This window comes from Desmodus rotundus, chromosome 1 (genome assembly GCF_022682495.2).
Source record: "Desmodus rotundus isolate HL8 chromosome 1, HLdesRot8A.1, whole genome shotgun sequence".
In the NCBI taxonomy this organism is placed as follows: Eukaryota; Metazoa; Chordata; class Mammalia; order Chiroptera; family Phyllostomidae; genus Desmodus; species Desmodus rotundus.
In genome coordinates, this window is record NC_071387.1 from 126,529,876 (window position 1) to 126,540,536 (window position 10,661).

The following is a 10,661-nucleotide window of genomic DNA, read 5'->3' on the forward strand; positions in this document are numbered from 1 at the left end:
CATAATTGACTAAGTCACCCAACAAAGGAGCATACAGTCTTTTCAAAGAGTACATTCAACATAAAATAAAATAATGCATGTATAACTAAAAAAATTAACTGAACAGGTGTTTGTTTTACCTTTCATATCATTTCACATTAAATGGAGACACATTGTAGAACTGACTCCTGCATGGTTACCTGGACTTTAAAAGTATATACATAACTCATTAAAGCTGGTAGGACTTCCTGACTATATTAGTAGTAACTGACTACATTACCTGGAAATACTCTAGGACAATTTTCCATTCCTTATTTTGAGAAAAGGAAAATTATCTCTATGGCAGATGCCTCAGGTAATTTCAAGTGATTTTATGCTACTTTAAACTGAAGTCACCTATGTGTTTATCCTAGAAAACATAATTTTTCCCATAACCTCACTGTGCATTAATTATGCTTAAACTACTTACTGTACCCTACTAATTCCCCATTGAAAAAGTAGGCTCATAAATATACATCCTTTTGATTATATGATTTGTAGAATGAATGATTGATTTGTTGAATTTTCTAGCATCATCTCTCTGGGCCCTAAGATCCATTAATTTCAGGGAGTTCATTGTGATGGTTTTTATTTTTTCATTATGGCCTATTTAGTGGTTTTAAAGTCCTTTAAAGTAAAAAAAAAAGTGTTCTTTGATATTATCTTAAACAAATTGTGATATATCTAAATAATAAAATGGAACAAAGTACTTAAACACACAATATTTTAAATCTCAAAAAAATATACTGAGCACCTAGGACACAAAATAGCATATACTATATGAATTTAAGGACAGGTAAAATTAATCTATAGTAACAGAGTGCATATAAATTGTTACCTGGACCAGAAGTGAGGAAGAGTAAAATGCAAATTGCTACAAGGAAAATTTGGGGGGGGGTGATGGAAATATTCCATACTTTAGTTGGGGTGATGATTATAGGGAGTGTACTATAGGGAACCGTTCCACATGGCATGGGGAATGTAGTCCAGCCCCTATTTGGAAAACCGACAGGGAGCGAGGTTGGCACACAGGGCCCAAGCCCACAGATAGGTTTTCCCATGGGGAATCAGGCCTGCATTGTACCTGCTTTGATGCTTGCTTTTGCTAAAACTCCTCCACCCTGAATTGAGGCAGCAAATGTTTATTGCATATCTTCAAAGTAACTTCCTGAAATCTATGCTAAACCTCCCAAGGATGAGTGTAACCAGTTCAACCACTTTTTCCTTTACATTTGCAAATATCCTTTTTCTTTGTAGTAATTAGCAACTTCCTCTCCTTTGTTATCTGTAAAAGGTAACCACCTAAAGTGAACCTGTGCATAGTAAATGAGGATCATCCTCGTAATGTGTACAGAAAAGCAATAAAAGCCTGTCCAACCACGGGTCAGGGACCTCTCTCTCATTTAGAGAGTGGCCATGCCTTCCCTTTCTCTCCACAGGACTTCTGTAGCCCATGTGAATTTGGTCATTGCATCCACAACACACGGATCCCGCCGGCCAGGGTCCATATCAGTGTACACTTGACAAACTCATCAAATTATAAGCTTAAGATAGCTGCTTTTTATTGCATGTCAATAATACATACTTTGGTAAAGTTAAAACAAAATAAAACTATCCTGGTTGAGAAGAATGGAAGCTGGGAGGCTAGCTAAGCTTTTGTGAATAATCTGAGTGATCAGTGATGGTTTTATAGTAGAAATGAGGAAAAAGAAGACAGATTTAGAGCATGTTTTGAAGGCAAATTGTATTGAATACATGGTATGTTGATGATTGTGATGTGTATACCTGGAGTTGCAGATATATGATGAACAGAGAGAAGTCAAGGAACATCTTTAAAAGCTTGGCTTGAGAAATTGGATGGATTCTTTATTCAAAAAAGTTATTCTGAGGAAGGAGTTAGTTTGGTCGTTGGTTCCTATGGAGAATCAAACGTTCTCTCTCAGCTGCTTTAATTTTAAAATGTTTGTTAAAACATCTTTGGACAATAGCAAGTTGTGTGTTGGACACATGAGTTTGGTGTTTGAGGGTGAGTTTGGTGTTCAGGTAAAGACGTGGAAGTCATAGCAAACAGATTGAAAAAGTATCACCTCTATAGAGGGAAAGCATATTTAGGGCAGATGAGAGAGCCAAGGATACTTGGAAGTTTAGCAGGGGAGGAGGAACCGGCACAGGAGACTGATATGAAGCAGCTGACCAATGTAGACACGCAGTCAAGTGTGTGAGGTCCTAGACACCAAGAGATAAGAGACTTTTAGGAAGAAAGGTTAGTAACTATGCTGAAACCAACAGAGAAGTACTAATTTTGTATTTATATTATTGTTCTCTATGCTTTAACACTCAACTTAGAGCTAAAAAAGAAAACTCAGAAAAATTCTATGATTTCTTTTTTGGTTTGGAATACATGATTTTTCTAGTTTTGTTTGCTTTTCAGAAATATTTTGCCTTCAGCCCTGACTGGGTGGTTCAGTTGGCTGTAGCATCTTCCTCTGCACCCAAAGGTTGCAGGTTTTGATCCCCGGTCAGGGCACATATCTGAATCCCCAGCTGGGACATGCATGGCAGGCAACCAATCAATGTTTCTCTCTCACATCAATGTTTCTCTCTCTCTCCCTTCCTCTCTTTCTCAAATCAATAAACCTATCCTTGGGTAAGGATTAAAAAAAAGAAAGAAAAAAGAAATATCTTGCCTTCATTAGAGAACTACTGTAAAATTAAAATGAAAGTGCATTTTCTCAAGGTTATGCTACTAGAGGTTGTTTTTATTGTGGAAAGAAAACATATAAACAATTTTATCCTGATTAAAAGAATAGTCTCACCTGAGTCACTAATGAGACTGTGGAAACAAAAGACATAATCTGGGAATTTGGTTCGACACACTTATCAAATTGTAACCTTCAGTTAGCTGTTCAACAGGATACAGTCCTTGAAAAGTCTGCAGCCACAGACGCAGCCATCCCCAGTCCTGTGATCTGCAGAGCCTAGGACAGCCCTGTTAGATGTGGCAGAATTGCACACCAGACACTAATGAAAGTTTGATTTTCCATAGTCAGTTCTTTAATAGTCACGAAACAGTAATTTAGAGCTAATGGTACTTTTCATGTACTGTGGTGAGTGGAGCAGTGAAATATTTAAGGGTCATAGCAGGAAGTGAGGAAAAAAGCTGTGATTTTGAAATTCCATGAAGCAAAGGATGTCTTACAAATGAGAAGAAAACTTGAAACTGTAGAATCCTCAGGTCAGGTCTCAGTAAAAAATTTAAAAAGCAAGTTATCTTCCTGAATACTGGCATTTAAGATTTTAGTCCTTCCATTGGGGTGACTACCAAATCCCTGGAAGGATCTCCCACTCTTGCTGGTAGCTTTGGGGAGTTTGGGCTATTCCCTTACTTATTCTCCGACCTCCTTGAAACATGGACAACACTAAAACACAGGGGTGGGAAAAAGCAGGTTTACAGTTTTTCACATGGAAAAAAGACATGCAAGTTATGACCATTGCAATAGTTTTATTAACTATTTATAGTATTTATATCATTAGGAGTCTTTAGGTGCAAGTAACTGAATGAACTAAACGTAACATGAACAATGAGAAAATTGTGCTACCTCCCATTTATGTAGCCCAAGGTAGGCTGTAAAAGAGTTGGTTAACTTAGTGGCTGCATAATATGAGGACTCTGAGTCATCTCTCTGAATTTACTGTTTCAGGCCCCAAAACACACAGGAGCTCTTAGCATCAGGGCCTCACGTGGCAGTTCCCAAAGGCAGAACAAGCAAGTCCCTATTTTCCCCCCTTTTTTTATTTATGAGAAAAATGATTACAGAAGCCTCTCACTAGACTTTGTTCTTTGTCTTGATTTTTGGTAACATGACCACGTTTAGAAATCACTGATAATGGACCTAGAATTAATCATGATTGGTATAGACTAATGAACATTTTTATCCCAGGGGATAGAGAACCCCCCTAAAGATACATGAACACTAGTTCCTAAATAAAGCTAGGGTTCTGCAGGCCAAGTGGGAGGGATGCCTAGTGACTGTTGAGAAGATGGGGCAGTGCACACAAAATGATTAGCAGAGTGGCTGGCATACAAGCATTTAGCAAACATGATCTGCTTCCTTATCCTGTCCAAGCCACTCTGATGGAAACACAGTAAAAGATACCAGCCTCACTCCCCAGACTGCTTACTCTGCCCTCCATCCATTCTGTCATCAAATAGTATAGTTGTCCCTTAACTGCAGCTCTTCTTCCTGGGACTCTAAATCCTTTTCCCTTGTCCTCTCACTCAAACAGCAGCTAATAAGTTGTCTGCCTCCATCCTCATCCATTTTCAAAAGTTTTGCATGGTGTAGCTGAATTGATCTTCCTTAAGGCAAATCTGATCATGTCACAGGCTTTCTTAAGAACTGTGACAATTCCTCATTATGTTATCCTGAAGGTTGGACCCTTCTAAATCATGTCCTTGTAGCCACGCTGCCAAGTCTGCAGATGGCAGCTTCTCTGTCCTGCGGCTGCATCATCTGGAACATGCAGTCCCCTTGGCGAACATGGTGTAGGAAAAGAGAAGCAGAAGACTCACTCATGGGATTTCCATTGTCTACAAAGAGTCAGATGCCCAGCCTAACTGCAAGGGAGCCGACAAGGGCCATCTTTCTTCACCCAGAAGGGGAGAAGGACATGCTTTCAGGGACCACTCTTTTGATAGATGGAGTGATGTGCCTGCCCGAATCTCCTTCAGGGAAGGACTTGAGACTCAACTGGAGGGAGTTTGTCTATCTCATCAGCCACTCTCCGTCTTCGTCTTCTGGGGGCAGCCCGCATATGGATGAAGTGAGGCAGAGGGGTAAAGACTGGGCCATGTAAGCCCCCTGGATACAGCTGCTACAACTCCCAGGGGCAGTGCTTACCCGAGAGCACCCTGGAGGGGTGGCCAGGACTTCACTGGCTTGCCTCACAGCTTGATTCTTTCTCTGCCCTCCTGCCTCATTCTTTCTTTGGTAAGTTTGGATCTCTGAGGAACGTCTTGCACTTCAAACTCTACCTCAGCATCTGCCTCTGGAAATTACAGTCTGCAACAGCTAGTAATTTCTCCCAGAAAGACCTTTAGCCCTCAACTCTCTTTTCTGTCTTGATTATCATTACTTCACTTGAATCTTTGCACTCCAGATATATAGAAACAATCACAGTCCCCTGAACATATCTCAAAAATTTCCAGATAAAATACAATGTATTGAGTACTTACATGCTGTTAAATGTCCTTTCTCTTTCACTCTCATTTTCTCTAATGCTGCCTATGAGTAAATAGATGTTTAGAAGAAAGTTATCTGCCCAGACTCAATAGTCATTAAAGTAGGGAATTCAGACTCAGACTCTTCATATCCCTTTATAACTCTCAGCCCACTTCCTTTGTAACTATGTGAAACCATTGCCTGGAACACCCTTTCCTCCTTCCCTTTGAGACAGGCTCACTGGTACTTACCCAGTTCAGCATCATCACCTCCAAAAAGCATTCCACAGTTATCCCCTGTTGACGCGGATCTCGGCCCTCAGGATCTGCTGTTGAGGTTTCAGTATTCCAATACACATACACAAGGACTACAAACGTCCTGTGGGGGAAAAGGGACAGCGCTGCCACTCTCTCAAGAGGAGAGAACCTCTCAGTGCCTCGGCCACTCCCTCAAGGGGGGAGGGCCAAGAGCCTTGGGGTGACCAGCCTTTATAGGTTTTTGAGGCCCTTAACATCAAAGGTCCTCTTTACTACACAAAGGTTTGTTTGGGGTGGTTATCTTTGCAGACACAGGAGAGGAAGTCACTGAATACATCAAAGGAGGACATTTGCAATGTAAAAGAAGAAATGGTCCAAATGGTTTGTCCCATACCTGGAGGGTCTAGCCCAGATTCTGGGAAGATAAAAATACTCAGTAAACATTTGCTTCCTCAATTCAGGGTGATGGAGTTTTTTAGCAAGAGCAAGTCTCATAGCAGTCTAAGTACAAAGCAGGCCTGATTTCCCACTGGAGAACTTATCCATGGACGTGGGTCCTGCCCGCCAACCTTGCTCCCCACTGGTTTTCCAAGTGGGGGCTGAGCCACATTTCCCACACTTGGAACAGTTCCCCACACCCTGTCCTTAAATAGGCTGTTGTCCTGTGTTGCTCTTATAGCGAATACCCCAAACTTCTATTCTTTTTCTCATATTTCAAATAGTTCAATTTTAAAAATAATCTATTCAGTGCTAAAATATGTCTTCACTGACTGTTGCCCATTTCCATTTCTTAAACTTTTATGAAACAAAAAATAAAATCACAAAGTTCAATTAAACATGCAGATTTCAAAGAAAAGGAATCTTTCTAGAAAGTCTGAGCTGCAGGGATACTGTGGGGGATGAGTACTCTCGTCACACTTCATATTCTTGCTGGGGCAGTTTGTGGCATGAGAGCTGGGGACCGTGGCCGGAGGCAGGGAACGCTGGAATGAAATGTACGGTGAAAACAATGCTGCATGGGCGGTATGTGTGCTTGGGGAAGGGGATGGTTATGGTGGGGGACAAAGAATTGTCAGCAGCCAGAGAGCCCACGAGAGGCAGGAAAACCTCAGGAATGGGCAGAAGTGCCAGGGCAGCAAGAAATCTATATGGACTTTTCTGCCCTTTTGTGGAGAAAAGGCCTTTCCCTTCAAAGTCCCTACCCAGGCATTCTCCAATAGCCGCCTACAGGGTGCCTAGCCCTATGGGCAATGTCAGGAGTCTACAGTTGCTATTCAAATTCAAGTAACTCTTGACACCCTTCTCTAAAGGGTGCCTTCCACATCTCTCCTTGTAGAAGTGCCAGCAGCTCAGTCCAGAGGTTCTGGAGCAGAGACTGCTATCTGGAGGTGACAGATGAACCTTGGGATTGCTGATTGCCTACGTGGGGTACAGAAAGGACATGAGTACTCCTCAGGAGCAAGCAGACACAGGTGCCAGGGATGGGAAGATGATGCTAAAACCCCAAGTCCTATGTCAGCCTTCCAATCTAGACGGGTCTTATGAGCAGGCTCTGGACCCCAGTGTTTGCCTTTATCCCAGCAACACAGCTCAGTCAGAACCAGAACGCAATAAATAGAGGCAGGGGGCCAGGAGGTGAAGGGTGCCATGATGGTGCTAGTTTTCTGATGCTGTCTGCAGCACTGTGGGTTGGTCCACACAGAAGCATTTTAGGGGTGGGGCACCCGAGTCATCCTCTTCCTCAGCAATCTGTCTCCAGTGGAACTGGTTCTTCCTTCGTGACAGTGGGAGGTTCATCCGCCACTTCCGAGGCAGGCAGGGAGGGCTCCTCAAGGATCTCCTGAACCAGAGTAGGAGGCTGAGAGTCATCTGTGTGGAAGTCAGAGGTGTGTGCCAGGCTCAGGACTCGCTGTGCTGGGGGCTGGGGCTTGAGTTAGTGCTGCTGTCCACCTTGAGTTGATAGACATCAGACAGAACTCTGGTTGCTGTTTTCATCCTGGAATTCAAGAAGGAGAGAGGAATTGGCTGAGGCATCAGAGGGAAATCTGTTAGGTTCCCAGGCTGCTGACCCATTCGCTTTTGACTTTTCTTTCTCCTTGCTGTCTGTCACAGGAACTCACTTACATATCCTAAGGGATGTGTCACCCAAAGTCACCCACCTTTTCTCCCGGTCTGGATGAGTGTTTCTCCTTTAACTCCTTGGTTGTCAGACTTCCATACAGTTCAATTTTCTGGCAGTTCTGGTAGTTTTTTGTTTTTACATTTGTTGTTGTCCTGCTTTTGGTTGTGCGAGGAGGCACAGTGAATCTACCTACACCTCCATATTGGCTGGAAGCTCCCAAAGTTCTATTGGTACTTATCATTCCTACATTATAATTTAGGGATGCCTGTCTAGCATCCCTAACAGCTGGCTGGTGCCTGATGCATCCCTACCTTACTACTTCTCAAAAGGATTTTGAGTGTTTTGGTGACATCACACATCAGTACTGAAAAGTGCTTACTGAATGAATTTAGTACACTCTTTGAACTGACTCTACCATCCTAGGGGACTCAGTTAACAAAGGAGAAAGGCAGTGCCATTACAAGGATGTATGCAATGAATATCCGTGAGTCCAAAGGAATCCGATGTGTTAAAAATTCTTCCCCAACTCTGATAGTTGGCTATACCCGTGGCTGACTGCACAGTGTAATGTCGCACTGACAGCTTGGGAAGGGCAGAGGTATCTAAAAGAACTCCTCCTAGACAGAACTGTTTTCAGTTCATTTCTTCTCAAATCCACATTCAACACCCATGACGTGCACAGACCCCTTCAGGTGTAATTATCTCAGTCAGTTAAGATAACCACAGTAAAGACGTATGTGTGTAACTCGAATTATGACATATGAGTACTCAAGTTCTGGTTCTCCTTTCTTGCCCCAAGTGCTACCCACATTGCATATGTTTTACATAATAAGCAGATAAGGAGTGAAAAATGCTGAGCAAAATCTTCTATGAGGTACAAAGAAGGTAGATATGGGAGGAGATGGGGGTGTTCTAAAGAAGGAAAAAATAGGCACAAGATGTGGCTTATATTCGGTTAGGAGGCCCTGAAAAGAAAACACTGAAGTTGGTAGATATTTACTGATTTTCTCCCAGGGATTCCCCAAGTCGCCCATGATAGTAACTGAAGGGTCAGTGCCTGGCAGAGCAGGGCACGGCCAGTTCCTGAATTAGTACTGGCCCTGCTGTCATTCCCGACGGTGCCCTGCTGATCATCACCTCTGATGTACACGGGTGTTTAAACGTAGCTTCTCCCTGTGTGTGGTAAAAAACTCAGGGATTTTATTACATTAAATTTTCATATAATAAATCCATTTAAGTGTCCTTTCAGTGCACTGGGGATTCCTGAAGTGTGAGTTAATTAAATTTGTTAAATCCTGTCACCTACCACCTGCTTCTTCCCAGGCCTCATTCCTTTAAAGCACGGGACTGTAGCCTTATCTTCACAGCAGCTCACTCAGTTCATCTTGGATGTCTTCCTCTGGTTTGTTCTGAAACTTCACTCTGTAAAATGACTTCAGTCCATCATCTTCCCTTATCCAGAAGATGTACATTCTGTCAGGGATTTACTTTTCTTGAGATACCTAGCTCCTACTGGCAATAATCATTTTTCCTCTGAACAGAGAGAGATAAAAAAGGGAAAAAAAGACGTGAAAAAGACTTTTTACAGTTTTTAAACTAAAGGAAAAATGGCATTCTGCACCTTAACAATCAAAATCAGCTTTGGCTTCTGAAATATATTTCTCTCACTCAACAAGCAGCTGATCCTGACAACTACAATTGTAGTAGAGCTTCCCCCCCGCACCCCTAGAGGGTCCTGGAAAAGTCACCAATTAATAGCATTATATGTACAGAATATTGGGAAGGTTTTACTTGCATAATAAAAATATTCACAACATAAATGCTTTTTTGTTGGTCAGGGAATCCTAACTAATGGAGGAATTTTCAACTTTTGATAATTACTAAGTTTAAAAAAAACTGTGACAATTAAAAATCCATGAACAATCTTATATCTATTTTCTGAGAGTACTTTGGGAGAATTATTGTTTGGATAATAGATGAAAAATATTGCTACAAAAGAACTGTGTTGGGAGAATATAATATTCTTCATGGAATAGTGCTTTTTTTTTTAACACCAGAACAATCCTTTATCAATGTTTGCATCTAAAACACTGCCATTAATCAATGGTAGTTATGCCAATGAGGGCATCATCTAGGTGGAGAGTTCATTTACTTAATTGAATGAAAAGAGAGATTTTTCTAGAGCTTTTATTTCACTCCTTGTTATGTGCTTTGTGTAAAACAATCTCCCTTATTTTTCAAAGAAAAAAACCACAATGTCTGAGCAATTTAAAAAACAAATATTTCATTGATTTTATTTTAATTATTGTTAAATGTAAAATATAGAGATGACATTAGAAACCACTTTGTTCTGCACAATAATTAATAAATGTGTTCTATAAATGTGTTCTACACATTTGTGTGGCCAGGAGAATATGATGTTCTGGCAAGGTAAGCAAGGTAAATGTCACAAATAAAATTCACTTAATTTCAGGTGCTGTAGAAGCCAGCACCTGAAGCGCTTTTCTAAGTGCTGTAGAAGTCAGCACTTAGGTAAATGTCAAAGTACAGCCACATTTTCCAGCTTTTCATTCCTTTTTCAACTGTGCCAGCTTTTTCATTCCTTTTCCAGACACTCCTTATGTTTTTAACAGTACAGCTCTCCAGGTGCTCCTTGCTCCCTCCTGAACTTTCTTCTTCCCTTTCGTCCTTCTGTCTTTCCATCGTTCCTTCTGTCCATATTTTCTTACAATTTTCCCTCCTTTCTTCTAACTAGTATCCAGCACCTACTATGAGTTCAGCCACATGCTGAACCTGAGGAACACAAAAATGAATAAGTCTGCCGATTATTGTTGCCAGGGGCCTTTATTTTTGCCTCCCTGCCCATTTCAGGCTTCCATTTGCTTTCCCATCTATTTCAGTAGGGCACCAAACTATTGAAGTTTTCTGTACTTTTCTCCTTCCGAGTTAAAAAAAGATCACTCCTTTCTTGTCCCACTGAATCATGTCAGAATATCTCCCGCTAATGTGCAGAGAATGATAATGGAGGAACAATGTCCCTCA

The 10,661-nt window shown here is 41.4% G+C and overlaps 1 pseudogene; it reads right to left on the minus strand.

The window, feature by feature from the left end:
* Nucleotides 1-7,153: 7,153 nt before the first annotated feature.
* On the minus strand, nt 7,154-10,322 carry LOC112314729 (B-cell CLL/lymphoma 7 protein family member B pseudogene; annotated as a pseudogene).
* Between the last annotated feature and the right edge of the window lie 339 nt (nt 10,323-10,661).